General features: G+C 39.6%; 1 long non-coding RNA gene across 1 annotated transcript in view; it reads right to left on the reverse strand.

The window, feature by feature from the left end:
• LOC111750844 (uncharacterized) overlaps positions 1–20,982 on the reverse strand; it is a 98,837-nt gene that overhangs the window by 18,713 nt on the left and 59,142 nt on the right. The window lies entirely within an intron of this gene.

A 20,982-nucleotide genomic window follows, 5' to 3' on the forward strand; every position in this document is an offset into this window, starting at 1 on the left:
AAATAAGCTGGAAAAAAGAACTTGGGAGGGCAGTGAACACTCGAGCCAAGGATTTGTGGAAAGGCTCATGTATTCAGAAAACACTGGAAGAGGAGACAGGCTCCCAGAGACCTTTGCCGGCCATCCGCACGCACAATAGGAAGGAAAAGATTTATTGCAGCCAAATAAATCATTTTTTTAAGAATCATTGGCTATTGGTTTGAAATTAGTTGCTAAAAAGTTTTTTTTTTTTTTTTCTCTTTGAGACTTAGAAAGGAAAATCCAGGAAAATGTACACCTTAAAAGAGAGAGCAGAACTAATTCACCTTGAGAGGAAAAAGGGACATTTCCAAAGGTGTGAAAACTCTTCCTTGGTGGGTACGAGTGACAGGGTATTGCCATGCTAACGTACGTGAGCTGTCGTCTTCTTTGGGGCAGAGGAGGATGTAGGGCAAATGAAGAACTCGGGAAAAGCCTACTCAGAAATATAGGTTTTTTTTTTTTCTGATTGGAAACAGATTTTGATCAGAATTAATAATCCTTTCTTTCTTCTGCTTCTATGCTTCCATTCTGTTTGTGCTACATAAATTTCCAAATGTTCTGAGTTTCTGGGTAAAATGATATTCAAAGTCTCATTCCCATTTATCCAACGCATTGTGAAATTTGGATGCTTGTGCGACACTATGGAAACTACAGGTCACATGTAGATTGTTCTTTTGATGCCACCATTATTTATGGTAGCAGAAATTCAAAGCCCCTTAAACTGTGTAAAAAGAAGAAAAAGAAAGCACTAGCTTTCTGTAAGGCAAACATAGACACTGCCTATTTTACAATTTATATAGTCATTTATTTTTTAATAATCCCTAACTATATTCCCTGAGTGGTACAAATGGCGTGTGCTCGACTACTTACTGAAAAGATGGCAGTTCAAGCCCACCCAGCAGCCCACACAGATGAAAGACCTGGAGATCTGCTTCCATAAAGATTACTGCACAGAAAACACCACAGAGCAGTCCTACCCTGTAACACATGGGGTTGCCAGCAGTCAGAAATGACTTGATGGCAATGGGTTTTGTCTTTAATTACATTCGTAAGGATTCTAGGAATAAAGTGGCCTGATTTGGCACAGTCTTTTTCTCTCCTTAAGCTCTGGGCCTGGGTTACAGCCTCTGGCCTATGAAGAGGAAGAATGTGGCATGACAAACTTTCCTTAGAGTTCCCGAAGTTCCTGCCCTCAGTTTTAGCGTTAACTGTTGTTGCTTTCTGCCGCCGCCCAGCTGGCTCAGGTTTTCTCTGCTAACACTCTGCTGGGGACTAGTTATTGTAAAAGGTACCACATAACCAGTTCTAGTTTAACATGATTGAAAATAAACAAAAATATAGAATGTATATAAAAATGTATTTCCTTTAAATACACACCCATACACATACTCAGTAGAATATACCTCTGCATTAGAAAACCTCTGGTTACAAGTCTAGGAGCCGGGCCTAATGTTGTAAACATAGTTTAGCACGTAATCTACATGGTAGGGTTCTGACTGGCCCTAATGTCGTAAACTTAGTTTAGCACGTAATCTACATGGTAGGGTTATGACTGGGCCCGAGCCTGGAATGTTCTTGCTCGGGATCGATTCTTACTAAAGCTGCCTGTGGTTCTCACATGTCAGAGAGAATGTTCAGACAAGTCAATTTCATCTCTCCTCCGTGGGAAGACATCTCTAATAAAGTGATAGAAAAAGTACATTTTTTCAACAAGTATTTATTGAGCGACCATCTTCTAGGCGCTGATGATTCAGTAGTGGGCCAAAACACAGCAATCCCCACCCTTGTGAAACCCACCTTGGAGAGGGAGGTGGTGAGGCAGGGAAAGTCAATGTGAAAGTACATTTCTTTTTATAGAAATGCCCTGTCCAGCCAACTGTGTAAGGTTTTTTTTTTTTTTTTTTACAAAATTAGGGAAATTTATATAGACATTTACTAAGTAAAATATAGCTCAACTTAGAAAACCTCAGGTTGAAGACTGGTTAACTTATGTGGTTAAAATTTCATTAAAATGTAATGAAATTTAGTTATAAGGCCACTCAGCTGTACTTTATAACTATACAAACCAACAGATTTGGTTACGGAGCAAACACAGACACTGTTTACATCTTACTTCCTGTACCAAATACAACTGAACCTATATTACGACACAATTCTACTTAGATGTAGCAATATTTCTATTTCTGTAACGCGGTTTTTGTATAATTTTGCTGCTCATGTCTGAGATTCAACAACCACTATCAGTCTTACCGAAAAAAAGAAAAAATCCATTGCCATCAAGTTGACTCCAACTCATGCAGAGTATAACTGCCCCACAGGGTTTCCAAGGAGCAGCTGATAACTTTGAACTGCCGACATTTTGATCAGTGCTGAATGCTGAACCACTGCACCACCACGGCTCCACTATCAGCCTTAAGAGGTGTAATATCTATTAACTGAGAATTCTCTACTTCTTCTCACATAGCAGCTGCAACAACAGCAAAAAAAAAAAAAAACAAAAAACAATAAACTCAGAGTTGTGACAATTATTCAGGTTTTAAATAGTGGGTGGACAGATGGAGAGGGATGGACAAATAGACATCCAATTCATCTAGTTGACTTATAGGCACAATTACTCCATTCCCCCTTGCAAGATAAATGATGTCCAAAAGAATAAAAGGTGGAAAGGTGGCTGCCAGGGAGTTACAGGCAGCACGGGAGAGCCCCAGAATGTCAAATGTGGGAATCTATGTTCCTTTTGAGTGTCTCATCAACTGAGGATTAAGACATGCATCTATCAGTTTGTTGTACTGTAGAGGCTTGCATGTTGCTGAGATGCTGGAAACTATGCCACCAGTATTTAAATACAAGTAGGGTCACCCATAGTGGACAGGTTTCAGCTGAGCTTCCAGACTAACACAGACTAGGAAGAAGGACCTGGCAGTCTACTTCTGAAAAAAATTAGCCAGTGAAAACCTACAAATAGCAGAAGAACATTGTATGATACAGTGCCAGAAGATGAGCCCCTCAGGTTGGAAGGCACTCAAAAAAATGATTGGAGAAGAGCTGCCTCCTCAAAGTAGAGTCAACCTTAATGATGTGGATGGAGTCAAGCTTTTGGGACCTTCATTTGCTGATGTGGTACAACTCAAAATGAGAAGAAACAGCGACAAACATCCTTTCATAATAGGAACATGGAATGCACAAAGTATGAATCTAGGAAAATTAGAATAGTGAAAAAAGAAATGGAATGCATAAACATCTATATCCCAGGCATTAGTGAGCTGAAATGGACTGGTACTGGCCATTCTGAATCAGACAATCATATGGTCTACTATGCTGAGAATGACAACTTGAAGAGGAATGGCTTTGCACTCATCGTCAAAGAGATCACTTGAAGATCTATCCTGAAGTACAACACTGTCACTGATAGGGTAATATTCATATGCCTACAAGGAACAGCAGTTAGCACAACTATTGCTCAAATGTAAGCACCAACCCCTAAGGCCAAAGATGAAGAAATTAAAGATTTTTACCAACTTTTGCAGCCTGAAATGGATCAAACATGCAATCAGGATGCATTGATAATTACTGGTGATTGAAATATCAAAGATGGAAATGAAGAAGGATCTGTAGTTGGAAAATACAACCTTGGTAATAAAAATGATGCCGGAGATTGCATGATAGAATTTTGCATGACCAATGACTTCTTCATTGCAAATACCTTTTCCCACCAACATAAACAGCAACTATCTACATGGACCTCGCCAGATGGAATACACAGGAATCGAATCGACTACATATGTGGAAAGAGACAATGGAAAAGCTCGATATCATCAGTCAGAACAAGGCCAGGGGCCTACTGCAGAACAGACCATCAGTTGCTCATATGCCAGTTCAAGTTGAAGCTGAAGAAAATTAGAACAAGTCCATGAGAGCCAAAGTACAACCTTAAGTTCAACCTTGAGTACCACCTGAATTTAGAGATCATCTCAAGAAAAGATATGATGCACATGAGTTGTGGGATGACATCAATGACATCATACATGAAGAAAGCAAGAGGTCATTAAAAAGACAGGAAAGAAAGAAAAGAGCGTAATGGATGTTGGAAGATACTCTGAAACTTGCTCTTGAACACAGAGTGCCTAAAACGAACAGAAGAAATGATGAAGTAAAAGTATTATAATGACATGTCCAAAGACCTGTAGTTAGAAAACCAAAAGTATGTACTCAGCATTTCGCAAGCTGAAAGGACTGAAGAAAAAATTCAAGCCTTGAGCTGCAATATTGAAGGATTCTACGTAGAAAATGTTAAACGAGGCAGGAAGCATCAAAAGAAGGTGGAAGGACAGTCACTATGCTAAAGATAATTTGTCGAAGTTCAACCATTTCAGGAGGTAGCATATGGTCAGGAACCTATGGTACTGAAGGAAGAGGTCCAAGCTGAACTGAGGGCATTGGAGAAAAACAAGGCTCCAGGGATTGACGGAATACCAATTGAGATGTTTCAGCAAATGGATGCAGCACTGGAGGTGCTCATTCGTCTATGCCAAGAAATTTGGAAAACACCTACCTGGCCAACCAACTGCAAGACATCCACAGGGGATCAAACTGAATGTTTGATGTTTACCTGTGTAAACATAGGGGATTGAACTGAATGTTTGATGTTTACCTGTATTTTAATGACTATGCAAAGGCATTCGACTGTGAGGACCATAACAAATTATGGGTAACACTGTTAAGAATGGGAATTCCAGAACACTTAACTGTGCTCGTGAGGTACCTGTAAATAGATCAAGAGGCAGTCTTTCGAACAGAACAAGGGGATATTGCAGGGTTTAAAGTCAGGAAAGGTGTGCATCAGGGTTGAGTCTTTCACCATACTTAATCAATCTGTATGTTGAACGAATAATCCAAGAAACTGGACTATATGAAGAAGAACGGGGGCATCAGGATTGGAGGAAGTCTCATTAACAACCTGTGATAAGCAGACGACACAACCTTGCTTGCTGAAAGTGAAGAGGACTTGAAGCACTTACTGATGAAGATCAAAGACTACGGAAGCTTTCTGTATGGATTATACCTTAACATACAGAAAACAAAAGTTCTTACAACTGGACTAATAGGCAACATCATGATAAACGGAGAAAAGACTGAAGTTGTCAAGGACTTCATTTTACTTGGATCCATAATCAACACCCATGGAAACAGCAGTCAAGAAATCAAATGACACATTGCATTGAGAAAATCTGCTACAAAAGACCTCTTTAAAGTGCTAAAAAGCAAAGATGTCACCTTGAAGACAAAGGTGTGCCTGACCCAAGCCATAGTGTTTTTTCTTTTTTAATTGTACTTTAGGTGAAAGTTTACGGCTCAATTTAGTTTTTCATACAAAAATTTATAATACATTGTTATGTGACCCTAGCTTCTATTCCTACGATGTGAATTCACAATCTTCGTTTCCACCCTGGATTTGCAGTGTCAATTCAACCAGCTCCTATCCCTTTCTGCCTTCTCATCTCACCCTCCGGATAGGAGCTGCCTAGTTAGTCTGCCGAATCTACTTGAACCAAGAAGCACACTCTTCACGGGTATCGTTTTATGTCTTACAGTCTGGTCTATTCTTTTTCTGAAGAGTTGGCTTCTAGAATGATTTTAGCTCTGGGTTAACAGAGAGTCTGGGGCCATATCTTCTGGGGTTCCCCCAGTCTCAGTCAGACCATTAAGTCTGGTCTTTGTACTAGAATTTGAATTCTGCACCACACCTTTCTCCTTCTCCATCAGGGAGTCTCTGTTGTATTCCTTGTCAGGGTGGTCACTGATGGTAGCCAGGCATCATCTAGTTCTGGTCTCAGGCTGATGGAATCTCTGGTTTATGTGGCCCCTTTTGTCTTTTGGGCTAATATTTTCCTTTTGTCTTTGGTGAGGAAACCCTGGTGGCGTAGTGGTTAAGTGCTCTGGCTGCTAACCAAAGGGTCGGCGGTTCAAATCCACCAGGCACTCCTTGGAAACTCTATGGGGCGGTTCTACTCTGTCCTATAGGGTTGCTATGAGTCGGAATCGACTCGACGGCACTGGGTTTGGTTTTTTTGGTTTGGTCATTGGTGTTCTTCCCTCTCTTTTGCTCCAGGTGGGTTGAGACCAATTGATGCATTTTAGATAGCTACTCACAAGCTTTTGAGACCCCAGATGCCACTCACCAAATGGGGACGCAGAATATTTTCTCAGTAAAATTAGCTATGCCAATTGACCTAGATGTCCCCTGAAACCACGGTCCCAGACCCCTACCCCTGCTACACTGTCCCTCGAAGTGTTTGGTTGTGTTCAGGAAACTTCTTAGCTTTCAGTTTAGTCCAGTTGGGCTGACCTCTCCTGTATTGTGGGTTGTCCTTCCCTTCAACTAATTCTTGTCTACTATCCAGTTACTGAATTCCCCTCTCCCTCTCTCCCTACCCTTGTAACCATCAAAGAACGTTTTCTTCTGTGTTTAAACCTTTTTTTTTGAGTTCTTAAAATAGTGGTCTCATACAATATTTGTCCTTTCGGGACTGACCAATTTCACTCAGCATAACGCCTTCCAGATTGATCCATGTTATGAGATGTTTCGCGGATTCATCCTTGATCTTTATCACTGCATAGTATTCCATTTTGTGTATACACCATAATTTGTTTATCCATTCATATGTTGATAGGCACCTACGTTATTTCCATCTTTTTGCTATTATGAACAGTGCTGCAGTGAACCTGAGTGTGCATATATCTATTCCTGTGACAGCTCTCATTGGATATATTACAAGGATTGGGATTGCTGGATCCTATGGTACTTCTATTTCCAGCTTTTTAAGGAAGCGCCAAATCGATTTCAAAAGTGGTTTTACCATTTTACATCCCCACCAGTGGTGTATATGTCTCTCCAAAGCTCTCCAACATTTACTGAGTTTTTTGGATTAATGCTAGCCTTGTTGGGGTAAGATGGTATCTCATTGTAGTTTTGATTTGCATTTCCCTAATGGCTAATGATCATGAGAATTTCTTCATGTATCTATTAGCCACCTGAATGTCTTCTTTGGCGAAATGTCTGTTCACATACTTTGCCCATTTTTTAATTGGGTTATTTGCCTTTTTGTGGTTGAAGTTTTGCAGTACCTTGTAGACTGTAGAGATTAGACCCCGATCGGATATGTTGTAGTCAAAAATTTTTTCACTCTGTAGGTTGTCTTTTTGCTCTTTGGGTGAAGTTCTTGATCAGCATAAGCATTTGGTTTTTAGAAGCTCCCAGTTATCTAGTTTCTCTTCTGGTATCTGTGCATTGTTAGTTATGTTCTGTATTCTGTTTATGCCATGTATTAGGGCTCCTAGCATTGTACTTATTTTTTCTTCCATGATCTTTATCACTTTAGATTTTATATTTAGGTCTTTGATCCATTTTGAGTTAGTTTTTGTGCATGGTGCGAGGTATGGGTCTTGTCTCATTTTTTTGCAGATGGATATCCAGTTATGCCAGCACCATTTGTTAAACAGATTGTCTTTTCCCCATTTAACTGACTTTGGGCCTTTGTCAAATATCAGTTGCTCACAGGTGGATGAATTCATGTCTGGGCTCTCAATTCTGTTCCATTCGTCTATATGTATGTTGTTGTACCAGTACCAGGCTGTTTTGACTACTGTGGTGCTATAATAGTTTCTAAAATCAGATAGTGTGAGGCCTCCCACTTTATTCTTATTCTTCAGTAATGCTTTACATGTCCAGGGCCTCTTCCCTTTCTATACGAAGTTGGTGATTTGTTTCTCCAACTCATTAAAAAATTTCGTAGGAATTTGGATCAGGATTGCATTGTATCTGTAGATCCCTTTGGGTAGAACTGACATTTTCACAGTGTTGAGTCTTCCCATCCATGAGCAAGGTGTTTTTTTCTACTTAAGTAGGTCTCTTCAGGTTTCTTGTAGTAGTGTCTTGTAGCTTTTTTTTGTGTAAGTCTTTTATTTCTCTAGTTAGATTTATTCCTATTTCATAATCTTGGGGGCTATTGTAAATGGTATCAATTTGGTGATTTCTTCTTCAAAGTTCTTTGTTGGTATAGAGGAATCCAACGGATTTTTGTATGTTTATCTTATACTCTGATACTTGGCTGAAATCTTCTATTAGTTCCAGTAGTTTTCTTTTGGATTCTTTGGGGGTTCTCTGTGTATAAGATCACATCATCTGCAAATAAGGATACTCTTACTTCTTCCTTACCAGGCTGGATGCTCTTTGTTTCTCTATCTAGCCTAATTGCTCTGGCTAGGACCTCCAGCACAATGTTGTATAAGAGTGGTGATAAAGGGCATCCTTGTCTGGTTCCTGCTCTCAGGGGGAATGCTTTCAGACTCTCTCCATATAGGATGATGTTGGCTGTTGGCTTTGAATAAATGCCCTCTACTATTTTTTTTTTTTTTTTTTACTATGTTGAGGAATGTCCCTTCTATTCCAATTTTGCTGAGAGTTTTTATCATGAATGGGTGTTGGACTTTGTCAAATGCCTTTTCTGCATCAATTGATAAGATCATATAGTTCTTGTCTTTTGTTTTATTTATGTGATGGATTACACTGATTGTTTTTCTAATGTTGAGCCATCCCTGCATACCTGTTATGAATCCACTTGTGTCATGGTGAATTATTTTTTTGATAGGTTGTTGAATTCTATTAGCTAGAATTTTGTTGAGGATTTTTGCGTCTATGTTCATGAAGGATATTGTTCTGTAATTTTCTTTTTTTGTGGTGTCTTTACCTGATTTTGGTATCAGGGTTATGCTGGCTACACAGAATGAGTTCAGGAGTATTCCATCATTTTCTATGCCCTGAAATACCTTTAGTAGTAGTGGTGTTAACTCTCCTCTCAGAGTTTGGTAGAGCTGTCAGTGAAGCCAGGTTTATTTCTGTTGTTGGGAGTTTTTAAATTACCTCTTCAATCTCTTTTGTTATAGGTTTATTTAGTTATTCTACCTCTGTTTGTATTAGTTCACATAGGTAGTGTGTTTCTAGAAATTTGTCCATTTCCTGTAGGTTTTCAAATTTGAGTACAATTTTTCATAGTATTCTGTTATGATTCTTTTAATTTCAATTGGGTCTGTTGTAATATTCGAGTTATTTGCTTTCTCTCCTGTTTTTCTTTTCTGAGCTTGGCCAGTAGTTTATTAATTTTGTTGATCTTTTCCAAGAACCAGCTTTTGGTCTTCTTAACACTTTCAATTGTTTTTTTATTCTCTATTTCACTTATTTCTGCTCTAACTTTTATTATTTCCTTTCTTTTGGAGCCCAAGGGTTTTTTTTGCTGCTCTCTTTCTATTTGTTCAAGTTGTCGGGTTAATGTTTTGATTTGGGGCCTTTCTTCTTTTTGGATATGTGCATTTATTGCTATAAATTGATCTCTGAGCACTGCTTTTGCTGTGTCCCAAAAGTTCTGGTAGGATGTGTTTTCATTCTCATTTGGTTCTGTGAATTTCTTTATTCCGTCCTTGATTTCTTCTACAACCCAGTAGTTTTTGAGCAAGCTTTTGCTCAGTGTCCATTTATTTGACCTTTTTTCCTTGTTTTTTTCTGTTACTGATTTCTACTTTTATGGCTTTACATTCAGAAAAGATGCTTTGTAATATTTTGATGTTTTGGATTCTGTTAAGGCTTGCTTTATGGCCTAATATGTGGTCTATTCTGGAGAATGTTCCATGTACGTTGGAAAAGAGCGTATACTTGGCTGTTGTTGAATGGAATGTTCTGTATACGTCTATGAGATCAAGTTGGTTGATTGTGGCATTTAGATCTTCCGTGTCTTTATTGCGTTTCTTTCTGGATGTCCTGCCCTTCACCAAAAGTGGTGTGTGTTGGTCTTCTACTATTATTGTGGAGGTGTCTCTTTCTCTTTTCAATGCTGTTAGAGTTTGTTTTATGTATTTTGGAGCCCTGTCATTGGGCGTGTAAATATTTATTATGGTTATGTCCTCCTGGTGTATTGACCCTTCAATCATTATATAGTGTCCTTCCTTATCCTTTATGGTGCATTTTGCTTAGAAGTCTATTTTGTCAGATTAATATTGCCACTCCTCTTTTTTGATTGTTGTTTGCTTGATATATATTTTTCCATCCTTTGAGTTTTAGTTTGTTTGTGTCTTTAACTCTAAGGTGTGTCTCTTGCAGGCAGCATATAGACGGATCATGTTTTTTTTAATCCATTCTGCCACTCTCTGTCTCTTTATTGGTGCATTTAGTGCATTTACATTCAGTGCAATAGTGTAATTATTGATAGGTTTTTTTATGAGTTTAGTGCTGTCATTTTGATGTATTTTTTTATATGTTGTTAACAGTTTCTTTGTTCCACTAAATTTTCTGTGCTGAGTCATTTTTCTTGACGTATTTTCTTTTCCTTTTTTTTTTTTCGTTATTATTGATTTTGTATTTGCTGAGTCTTTATGTTTTTCTTGGTTTTTTTATTTTGGTGTGTAGGACTGTTAGTTTCATTTGTGGTTACCTTAATGTTTATCCCTATTTTTCTAAGTTTAAACCAATCTTTTATTTCTTGATATTGCCTCGACTTCTTCTTTGTATGAAAGTTTCATGACGTTATTTGCTCGTTCTTTTTTGTGTTTGTGTTTTCATCTTTTACTTATTGACATCTCTGTTTCCCTATTTTCAGTGTTGCAGCTTTGCTTTATTTTTTGACTTCCCCGTCTGGGTTGATATCTGGTTGTTGTGTCCTGTGTTCAAGTCTTGGTTTGTTATCTGATGTTATTGATTTTCTAACTGGAGGTCTCCCTTTAGTATTTCTTGTAATTTTGGTTTGGTTTTTACAAATTCCCTAAACTTATGTTTATCTGGAAATGCCCTAATTTCACCATCATATTTGAGAGACAGTTTTGTTGGATATATAATTCTTGGCTGGCAATTTTTTTTTAAGGCTTTATATATGTCATCCCATTGCCTTCTTGCCTGCGTGGTTTCTGCTGAGTAGTCAAAGTTTAGTCTTATTGACTTTCCTTTGTAGGTGACTTTTTGTTTATCCCTAGCTGTTCTTAAAATTCTTTATCTTTGGATTTGGCAAATTTGACTATTTTTGGTGACTTTCCTTTGGAATCTACCTTGTGTGGGGTTTGATGAGCTTCTTGGATAGATATCTTCTCATCTTTCACAGTATCAGGGAAGTTTTCTGCCAATAAATCTTCAATGACTCTCTCTGTATTCTCTGTTATCCCCCCTTGTTCTGATACACCAGTCACTTGTAGGTTATTCCTCTTGATAGAGTCCCCCATAATTCTTAGGGTTTCTTTATTTTTTAAAATTCTTTTATCTGATTTTTCCTCAAATAATTTGATGTCAAGTGCTTTATCTCCAGTCTCAATAATTCTGACTTCCATTGCCTCAATTCTGCTCCTATGGCTTTCTATTGAGTTGTCTAATTCTCAAATTTTATTGTTAATATTCTGGATTTCTATTCGCTTTCTATAGATTCTTGTAGCCTATTAAATTTGCCATTATGCTCTTGCATAACCCTCTTAAGTTTATTGCTTTATCTATGTGTTCCTTGGCTTGTTTTGTGTTTTGCCTGATCTCCTGATCTCTTGCAGAGTTCTGTATATTGGTCTTTTGAATTCTATCTCTGACAATTCCAAGAATTTATCTTCCTCCAGAAGGTTCCTTGATTCTTTGTTTTGGTGGCTTGCTGAAGCTATCATGGTCTCCTCTTTATGTGATTTGATATTGACTGTTGTCTCCAAGCCATCAATAAATTATTATATTCATTTATTTTGTTCACTTACTGTGTCCTAGCTTCTTGTTTGGTTTTGATATGCTCAAATAGGCTGGTTGTGTGAGCTAGTTTGATTATTGGTGTCTTTGAAGCTCCCACGTTCTGTCTCCAGGTAGCTAGAGCTGTTACTAGGTATGTGACCCCAGGAGTCCATTTACTTTTCTTGTGTGGATTCAGTTCAGGTCTCCAGGTTGTCAGTCACTGAGAGTGTGGTGCAGGCTCTCATCTACTGCCCTAGTAGGGCAGGGTGGTTAGAGTATGCACAGGTATCTGGCTGCAGTAGGGGGTCATACACTGAATGCAGGGTGCTGACTGGTGCCCCTGAGTGTTTGGGTAGGTGTGTCCCTGTTCCCTAGGGCACTTAGGTAGGTGGGTTTTGCAGCCAGACTATGGGCACCCAATGCTGTTGGCTATAAGGACTGACAGTCACCACTTATTCTTGGACCCCTGTCACAGTGGCTTGGTGGTGTGTGTGGAGCCATCAGTCCTTAGGCCCCTGATGTGGGTAGGTGAGGACACTGTTTAAAGGGCTGGGCAGTGTCAAATATCACGTATCTGCCACTTCCCCTTATAGGAGATACAGATGAAAAGAGGTTTCAGGTATATACCCTGTTATACTGTGCTAATGAGGGCCTACACTGTTGAAATGGGCCCACACAGGTCTATGGAGGGGTGAAAGTCATTCAAAGTCTGTGGACCCCTTATGCCTGTGCCTAGGCAAAGGGGCTGTGCCTACCCTGAGTTCCTAGCTTAAGGGAGCTGGCAGATTATTTATTCCTGTTTGTTAATTTGTTCACTCTCAAAGCTGGGAGAATGGCTTGGGACATGCAGTGGGTCCCACTTTTGGCCCAGGGAGCGCAGCAATTGCTGAAGCAGACCAGAACCTGGAATAGAGTGGTACCACTTTTGGCCCAGGGAGTGCAGCAATTGCTGAAGCAGACCAGAACTTGGACTAGAGTGGGAAGGGGCCTGGTGTGATGGTTACTATTGTGTGTCAACCTGGCAGGGCCATGATTCTCAGTGTTTATATGTGTTCACTCCCATGACTGAATCTGCTGTGAGTAGCCAATTAGTTCAAAAGTAGTTTCCTTGGGGGGTGTGGCCTGTATCCAAATATAAGCAGAAGTTCTGGATTTTTTGCTAACTCTGGATCTTGTGCTGCCTCCTGTTCATCTGACCTCTGGCTCTTGGGATTTGACCCAACAGCTTATCTGCAGATCTTAGAATTTGTTGATCTTCACAGCCTGAGAGTGGAAGCCCCACTCTCCAACCTGCCAATCTTGGGTTTGCAATCCCCTGCAGGTAGATGAATTGAGAGAAGCCTCTATCCTGATACATGGACTTGGGATGTTTCAGCCTCTACAATTGCATGAGCCTCTATATATATTTATACGCTGTACTGGTTTTACTTCTCTAGAGAACCCAGGCTAAGACAGCAGGTAAATGGGAGAGAGGTACTTCCCAAAAGGGTTTTTGTTTTTGTTTTTGATCTACATGGTAGGTTAGACTTTGTACTTATCTTTCACTGATTGAGCACTGTTTCTCACTGGTTGTGAAGGTTTGAGCTGACTCTCTGCCACTCAGTCTCTCCCTATGTGGAATGTGTCCCAAGTGTCACTGCTTGGCACACCGCTTGTGCCAGCTGATCCAGTCTGCAGGGTGCAAGCACCGGCCAGGTCAGGTCTGCCAACTCCTCGCTACCTATGAACCATCTCTCCCTCCTCCTGCCACTCAGTCCGATTCCTCAACTTTGTCCTTGATGTTCAGGTCTCCTAGATTGTCATATATAATCAATTCACTTGTTTTTTTGTGTCTTTGTATAAGAAGGCCCACAGGAAGCGTCTGATTATTCCCCCGTCTCGGCCCCACCCAGCCATGGTGTTTTCAATCACCTCATATGCATGTGAAAGCTGGACAATGAATAAGGAAGACAGAAGAAGAACTGATGCTTCTGAGTTGTGGTGTTGGCAAAGAATACTGAATATACCATGGACTGTCAAAAGAACGAATAAATCTGTCTTGGAAGAAGTACAGCCAGGATGCTCCTTAGAAGCAAGGGTGTAGAGGCTACCTGTCACATACTTTGGACATGTTAAAGGAGGGATCAGACCCTGGAGAAGGACATAATGCTTGGTAAAGTAGAGGATCAGTGAAAAAGAAGACCCTTGATGAGATGGATTGACCCAGTGGCTGGAACAATGGGCTCAAGCGTAACAATGATTGTGAGGATGGCCCAGGACCAGGCAGTGTTTCATTCTGTTGTATATAGGGTTGCTATGATTCAGAACAAACTTGAAGGTACCTAACAACAACAGTAGAATATGCTTAGGCTGTTTTGTTTTGTTTTTTAATCAAAGCTTAGAATGGAGTAAATTACTTATGGTATAGAATTAAAATTAAAGTCCAGTGAGTGAGGTGGTGGTTTCAAACTTGAGTATGTATCAGAATCACCTGGGGGGCTTGATAACACACAGGTTGCTGGGCCCCCAGGGTTTCTGATTTTGTAGGTCTGCGTTGGGTCTGAGAATTTGTATTTCTAACAATTTCCATCTGACGCTGATGCTCTTGGTCCAGGAACTACATTTTGACAACCATTGGGTTATGGTATTCCATAAAGATGGAGAAAAGGGAGTGGGTATGGTAGGTAAAATTCTAAGATGTCCCCCATTATCTTTTTGCCCCTGATGTTATGCTCTTGAATAATTCCCTCCCTTTGAGTGCAGATGGAACCTGTAAATATGATAGGATATCACTCCTGTTATTAGATTAATAATCAGCCTTTAAATAATTAAAAGGAGGATTATCTTGGGTGGGCCTTACCTAATCAGGTGAGTCTTTTAAAAAAGGTGAAAAGCCAGAGAGCAATGGCCCTGCTGGCCTGGAAGAGTGCAAATATTCATTAATTTGAACTTACATTGTGGGGCCACATGTCACTTATATCTAATTCAACAAATATTTATTAACCGACTAGTATTTGCAAGTATATGATGGGCCCTGCTGTAGATTTAAAAACAATTCTAGGAATGATGTTTGTCTCTGTTTTACTTAGTCTTTCAGGTCTTTGCTGTGGAGGGACGGTGTGGTGCTTCTGTCTTAAGGGAATATGTAAAAACCAAATGAAACTTACAAGAATTATTAAAAGGAGTCCTTATGTTTGAGAACAAACAACATCAGACCACAGCCTGAATCTAGGATTGAAGATCATACCAGCCAGATACCAATGTAGGAAATGAACTCTCAAGGACTACCCAAAACCAAAAGAACTATAACAGGGAATCAGAGAGGTTAATCTGTAAATGACAACAATGTCAGAACAATAAAAGAAGAAATAAATAGCATAGGTATAGACCTTTCTAATGGAGAGGAAGGCAAGATGCTACAGCATAATAACATACTGGTTCAAACCTGTGAAGATAAGCATAAATTTCAAGGTAACCACAAAGAAAGTTAACAAACCTATTCATCAAAATAAAGAAGAAAAACATAAGAACTGAGAAAAAAAAAAACTATAAAAACAAAAGAAATGAAAAAAGAATTACAAACAAAAGGAATTCAGTGCAGGAGAGTAAGAGGAACAAAGAAAATGTCAGCACCATAAAAAAAAATGCTCTACGAAATCATGGCAATAAACTCAGACCTATCAATAACTACACTGAAGGAAAGTGACCTAAATGCACCCACAAGGAGACAGAGAGTTACAGAATGGATAAAAAAGCAGGATCCATCAATATGCTATCTACAAGAGACACACCTTAGACACAAAGATGTAAATTTATTAAAAATCAAAGGATGGAGGCGGGGCCAAGATGGCAGACTAGGTAGATGCTACTTCGGATCCCTCTTGCAACAAAGACTCAGAAAAACAAGTGAATCGATCACATACATAACAATCTACGAACCCTGAACAACAAACACAGATTTAGAGACGGAAAACGAACAAATACGGGGAAGCAGCGACTGTTTTCGAAGCCTGGAGCCAGCGTCCCAGTCAGGTAACCTTGGTGCCGGGCTTTTGGGCCCAGGGGAGCTGAACTCAAAAATCTTGTGATGGTGCAAACAAGGGCTGCAGCCCTACCCCCCTGAACTGAACTCGGGAGGGGGCCCAGCTGGTCCGCGCGGGTGGCGTGGCGACGCGGCTGGTGGGAGAAGTCCCCGGGAGGCAGTGACTGGTTTTGGAGCCGGGAATGCAGCGTCCCAGCCGGGGAACCTTGGCGCAGGGCTTTTGACTGGGCGCTGTCACGGCACAAGCACGGGGCGCAGCTCTACTCCCCTGAACTAACCCCGGGAGGGGGCCCATCCAGTCCGCGGGAGCGGTGCAGCGATGCGGCTAGTGGGATGAGAAGTCCCCGGGAGGCAGCGACTGATTTTGGAGCCGGGAATGCAGCGCCCCAGCCAGGGAACCTTGGCACCCAGCACTTGACTGGGCACTGTCACGGCGCAAGCACGGGGTGCAGCCCTACTCCATGAACTAACCCCAGGAGGGGGCCCATCTGGTCTGCGGGGGCAGCGTGGCGACGCGGCTGGCAGGTCAAGAAGTCCCCGGGAGGCAGCGACTGATTTTGGAGCCGGGAGTGCAGCGTCCCAGCAGGGGAACCTTGACGCTGGGCTTTGGACTGGCAGCAGAGGATCTGACCACGGCTTCAGCGGGCCAGACTCCCGGGGACAATCTCCACACAGCCAGCACATGTAGGCAACACGCCCCTCGGGAATCTCAGATAAAATAGTCATTCCAAGCTAGACAAGCAACTTTGGCTATATTCCGAGGTGCTACTCTCCTGTCTCTCTGAACCCTCCCCCACCCTTCCCAGGCGGCTTCATTAATATTGGAATTTCCTGAGCCAGAAGGAGAACGGCTCTGGCTCCGCGGCGGCTTTGCTTCCCCCCATCTTTTTTTTTGTTTTTTTGGTCTTTTCCTAAGCCATTCTTCCAGCCTGAGAGACAGAACCACAAAAAACCCAGGGACCAAAAATCCATCCCTAATTGGACTAAAAACACAGAATCAGCTACAGCCAAGCATATATGATCCAAATCTCAGACTTTCATCCTTACAGGGAACCAGGTGGTGGTTATACTCCAAAGGCAGTTCTGATAGGGATCTGACTGCATTTTTTTTAGCGGATTTTCTAGAAAAACAAGTTTCCCAGTGATGGCTTGGAGACAGCAGTCGATATCAAACCACATAAAGAAGCAGACCATGACAGCTTCTACAACCCCCCAAACAAAAGAATCAAAATCTGTCCCAAATGAAGATACAATCCTGCAATTATCAGATACAGAATATAAAAAACTAATTTACAGAATGCTTCAAGACATCAGAAACGAAATAAGGCAAACTGCAGAAAAAGCCAAGGAACACACTGATAAAACATTTGCAGAACTCAAAAAGATTATTCAAGAACATAGTGGAAAAATTAATAAGTTGCAAGAATCTATAGAGAGGCAGCATGTAGAAATCCAAAAGATTAACAATAAAATTACAGAATTAGAAAACACAATAGGAAGTCAGAGGAGCAGACTCGAGCAATTAGAATGCAGATTGGGACATCTGGAGGACCAGGCAATTAACACCAAGATAGCTGAAAAAAAATCAGATAAAAGAATTAAAAAAATGAAGAAACCTAAGAATCATGTGGGACTCTATCAAGAAGGATAACTTGCGTGTGATTGGAGTCCCAGAACAGGGAGGGAGGACAGAAAACACAGAGAAAATAGTTGAAGATCTCCTGACAGAAAACTTCCCTGACATCATGAAAGACGAAAGGATATCTATCCAAGATGCTCATCGAACCCCATTTAAGATTGATCCAAAAAGAAAAACACCAAGACATATTATCATCAAACTCGCCAAAACCAAAGATAAAGAGAAAATTTTAAAAGCAGCCAGGGAGAAAAGAAAGGTCTCCTTCAAGGGAGAATCAATAAGAATAAGTTCAGACTACTCAGCAGAATCCATGCAGGCAAGAAGGGAATGGTACGACATATACAGAACACTGAAGGAGAAAAACTGCCAGCCAAGGATCATAAATCCAGCAAAACTCTCTCTGAAATATGAAGGCAAAATTAAGATATTTACAGATAAACACAAGTTTAGAGAATTTGCAAAAACCAAACCAAAGCTACAAGAAATACTAAAGGATATTGTTTGGTCAGAAAACCAATAATATCAGATACCAGCACAACACAAGGTCACAAAACAGAACATCCTGATATCAACTCAAATAGGGAAATCACAAAAACAAATTAATATTAATTAAAAAAAATGCTCATAACAGGGAATCATTGAAGTCAATATGTAAAAGATCACAATAATCAAAAAGAGGGACTAAATGCAGGTGGCATACAACGGCCATATGGAGAGTGATACAAGGCGATATAGAACAATACAAGTTAGGTTTTTACTTAGAAAAATAGGGGTAAATAATAAGGTAACCATAAAGAGGTATAACAACTCCATTACTCAAGATAAAAGCCAAGAAAAACATAACTACTCAACAAACATAAAGTCAAACACTACGAAAATGAGGATCTCACAATTTACTAAGAAAAACGTCTCAGCACAAAAAAGTATGTGGAAAAATGAAATTGTCAACAACACACATAAAAAGCCATCAAAATGACAACACTAAACACTTATTTATCTAAATTATGCTGAATGTAAATGGACTAAATGCACCAATAAAGAGACAGAGAGTCTCGGACTGGATAAAGAAACACGATCCGTCTATATGCTGCCTACAAGAGACACACCTTAGACTTAGAGACACAAACAAACTAAAACTCAAAGGATGGAAAAAAATATATCAAGCAAACAATAAGCAAAAAAGAAGAGGAGTAGCAATATTAATTTCTGACAAAATAGACTTCAGACTTAAATCCACCACAAAGGATAAAGAAGGACACTACATAATGATAAAAGGGATAATTGATCAGGAAAACATAACCATATTAAATATTTATGCACCCAATGACAGGGCTGCAAGATACATAGATCAAATTTTAACAGAACTGAAAAGTGAGATAGACACCTCCACAATTAGAGTAGGAGACTTCAACACACCACTTTCGGAGAAGGACAGGACATCCAGTAAGAAGCTCAATAGAGACATGGAAGACCTAATTACAACAATCAACCAACTTGACTTTATTGACTTATACAGAACTCTCCACCCAACTGCTGCAAAGTATACTTTTTTTCTAGTGCACATGGAACATTCTCTAGAATAGACCACATATTAGGTCATAAAACAAACCTTTGCAGAATCCAAAACATCGAAATATTACAAAGCATCTTCTCAGACCACAAGGCAATAAAACTAGAAATCAATAACAGAAAAACTAGGGAAAAGAAATCAAATACTTGGAAACTGAACAATATCCTCCTGAAAAAAGACTGGGTTATAGAAGACATTAAGGAGGGAATAAGGAAATTCATAGAATGCAACGAGAATGAAAATACTTCCTATCAAAACCTCTGGGACACAGCAAAAGCAGTGCTCAGAGGCCAATTTATATCGATAAATGCACACACACAGAAAGAAGAAAGAGCCAAAATCAGAGAACTGTCCCTACAACTTGAACAAATAGAAAGTGAGCAACAAAAGAATCCATCAGGCACCAGAAGAAAACAAATAATAAAAATTAGAGCTGAACTAAATGAATTAGAGAACAGAAAAACAATTGAAAGAATTAACAAAGCCAAAAGCTGGTTCTTTGAAAAAATTAACAAAATTGATAAACCATTGGCTAGACTGACTAAAGAAATACAGGAAAGGAAACAAATAACCAGAATACGAAACGAGATGGGCCACATCACAACAGACCCAACTGAAATTAAAAGAATCATATCAGATTATTATGAAAAATTGTACTCTAACAAATTTGCAAACCTAGAAGAAATGGATGAATTCCTGGAAAAACACTACCTACCTAAATTAACACAATCAGAAGTAGAACAACTAAATAGACCCACAACAAAAAAAGAGATTGAAACGGTAATCAAAAAACTCCCAACAAAAAAAAGCCCTGGCCCGGATGGCTTCACGGCAGAGTTCTACCAAACTTTCAGAGAAGAGTTAACACCACTATTACTAACGGTATTTCAAAGCATAGAAAATGACGGAATACTACCCAACTCATTCTATGAAGCCACCATCTCCCTGATACCAAAACCAGGTAAAGACATTACAAAAAAAGAAAATTACAGACCTATATCCCTCATGAACTTAGATGCAAAAATCCTCAACAAAATTCTAGCCAATAGAATTCAACAACATATCAAAAAAATAATTCACCACGATCAAGTGGGATTTATACCAGGTGAATGGCACTAGTTTTTACGCAAGGCTGGTTTAATATCAGAAAAACCATTAATGTAATCCACCACATAAATAAAAGACAAAAACCACATGATCTTATCAATTGATGCAGAAGACGCATTTGACAAAGTCCAACACCCATTTATGATAAAAACTCTTACCAAAACAGGAATTGAAGTAAAATTCCTCGACATAATAAAGGGCATCTATGCAAAGCCAACAGCCAGCGTCACTCTAAATGGAGAGAATCTGAAAGCATTTCCCTTGAGAATGGGAACCAGACAAGGATGCCCTTTATCACCACTCTTATTCAACATTGTGCTAGAAGTCCTAGCCAGGGCAATTAGGCTAGACAAAGAAATAAAGGGAATCCGGATTGGCAAGGAGGAAGTAAAATTATCTCTATTTGCAGATGACATGATCTTCTACACAGAAAACCCTAAGGAATCCTCCAGAAAACTACTGAAACTAATAGAAGAGTTTGGCAGAGTCTCAGGTTACAAGATAAACATACAAAAATCACTTGGATTCCTCTACATCAACAAAAAGAACATCGAAGAGGAAATAACCAAATCAATACCATTCACAGTAGCCCCCAAGAAGATAAAATACTTAGGAATAAATCTTACCAAGGATGTAAAAGACCTATACAAAGAACTACAAAGCTCTACTACAAGAAATTAAAAAGGACATACTTAAGTGGAAAAACATACCTTGCTCATGGATAGGAAGACTTAACATAGTAAAAATGTCTATTCTACCAAAAGCCATCTATACATACAATGCACTTACGATCCAAATTCCAATGTCATTTTTTAAGGTGATAGAGAAACAAATCACCAACTTCATATGGAAGGGAAAGAAGCCTCGGATAAGCAAAGCATTACTGA

Source organism: Loxodonta africana, chromosome 4 (genome assembly GCF_030014295.1).
Source record: "Loxodonta africana isolate mLoxAfr1 chromosome 4, mLoxAfr1.hap2, whole genome shotgun sequence".
NCBI lineage: Eukaryota > Metazoa > Chordata > Mammalia > Proboscidea > Elephantidae > Loxodonta > Loxodonta africana.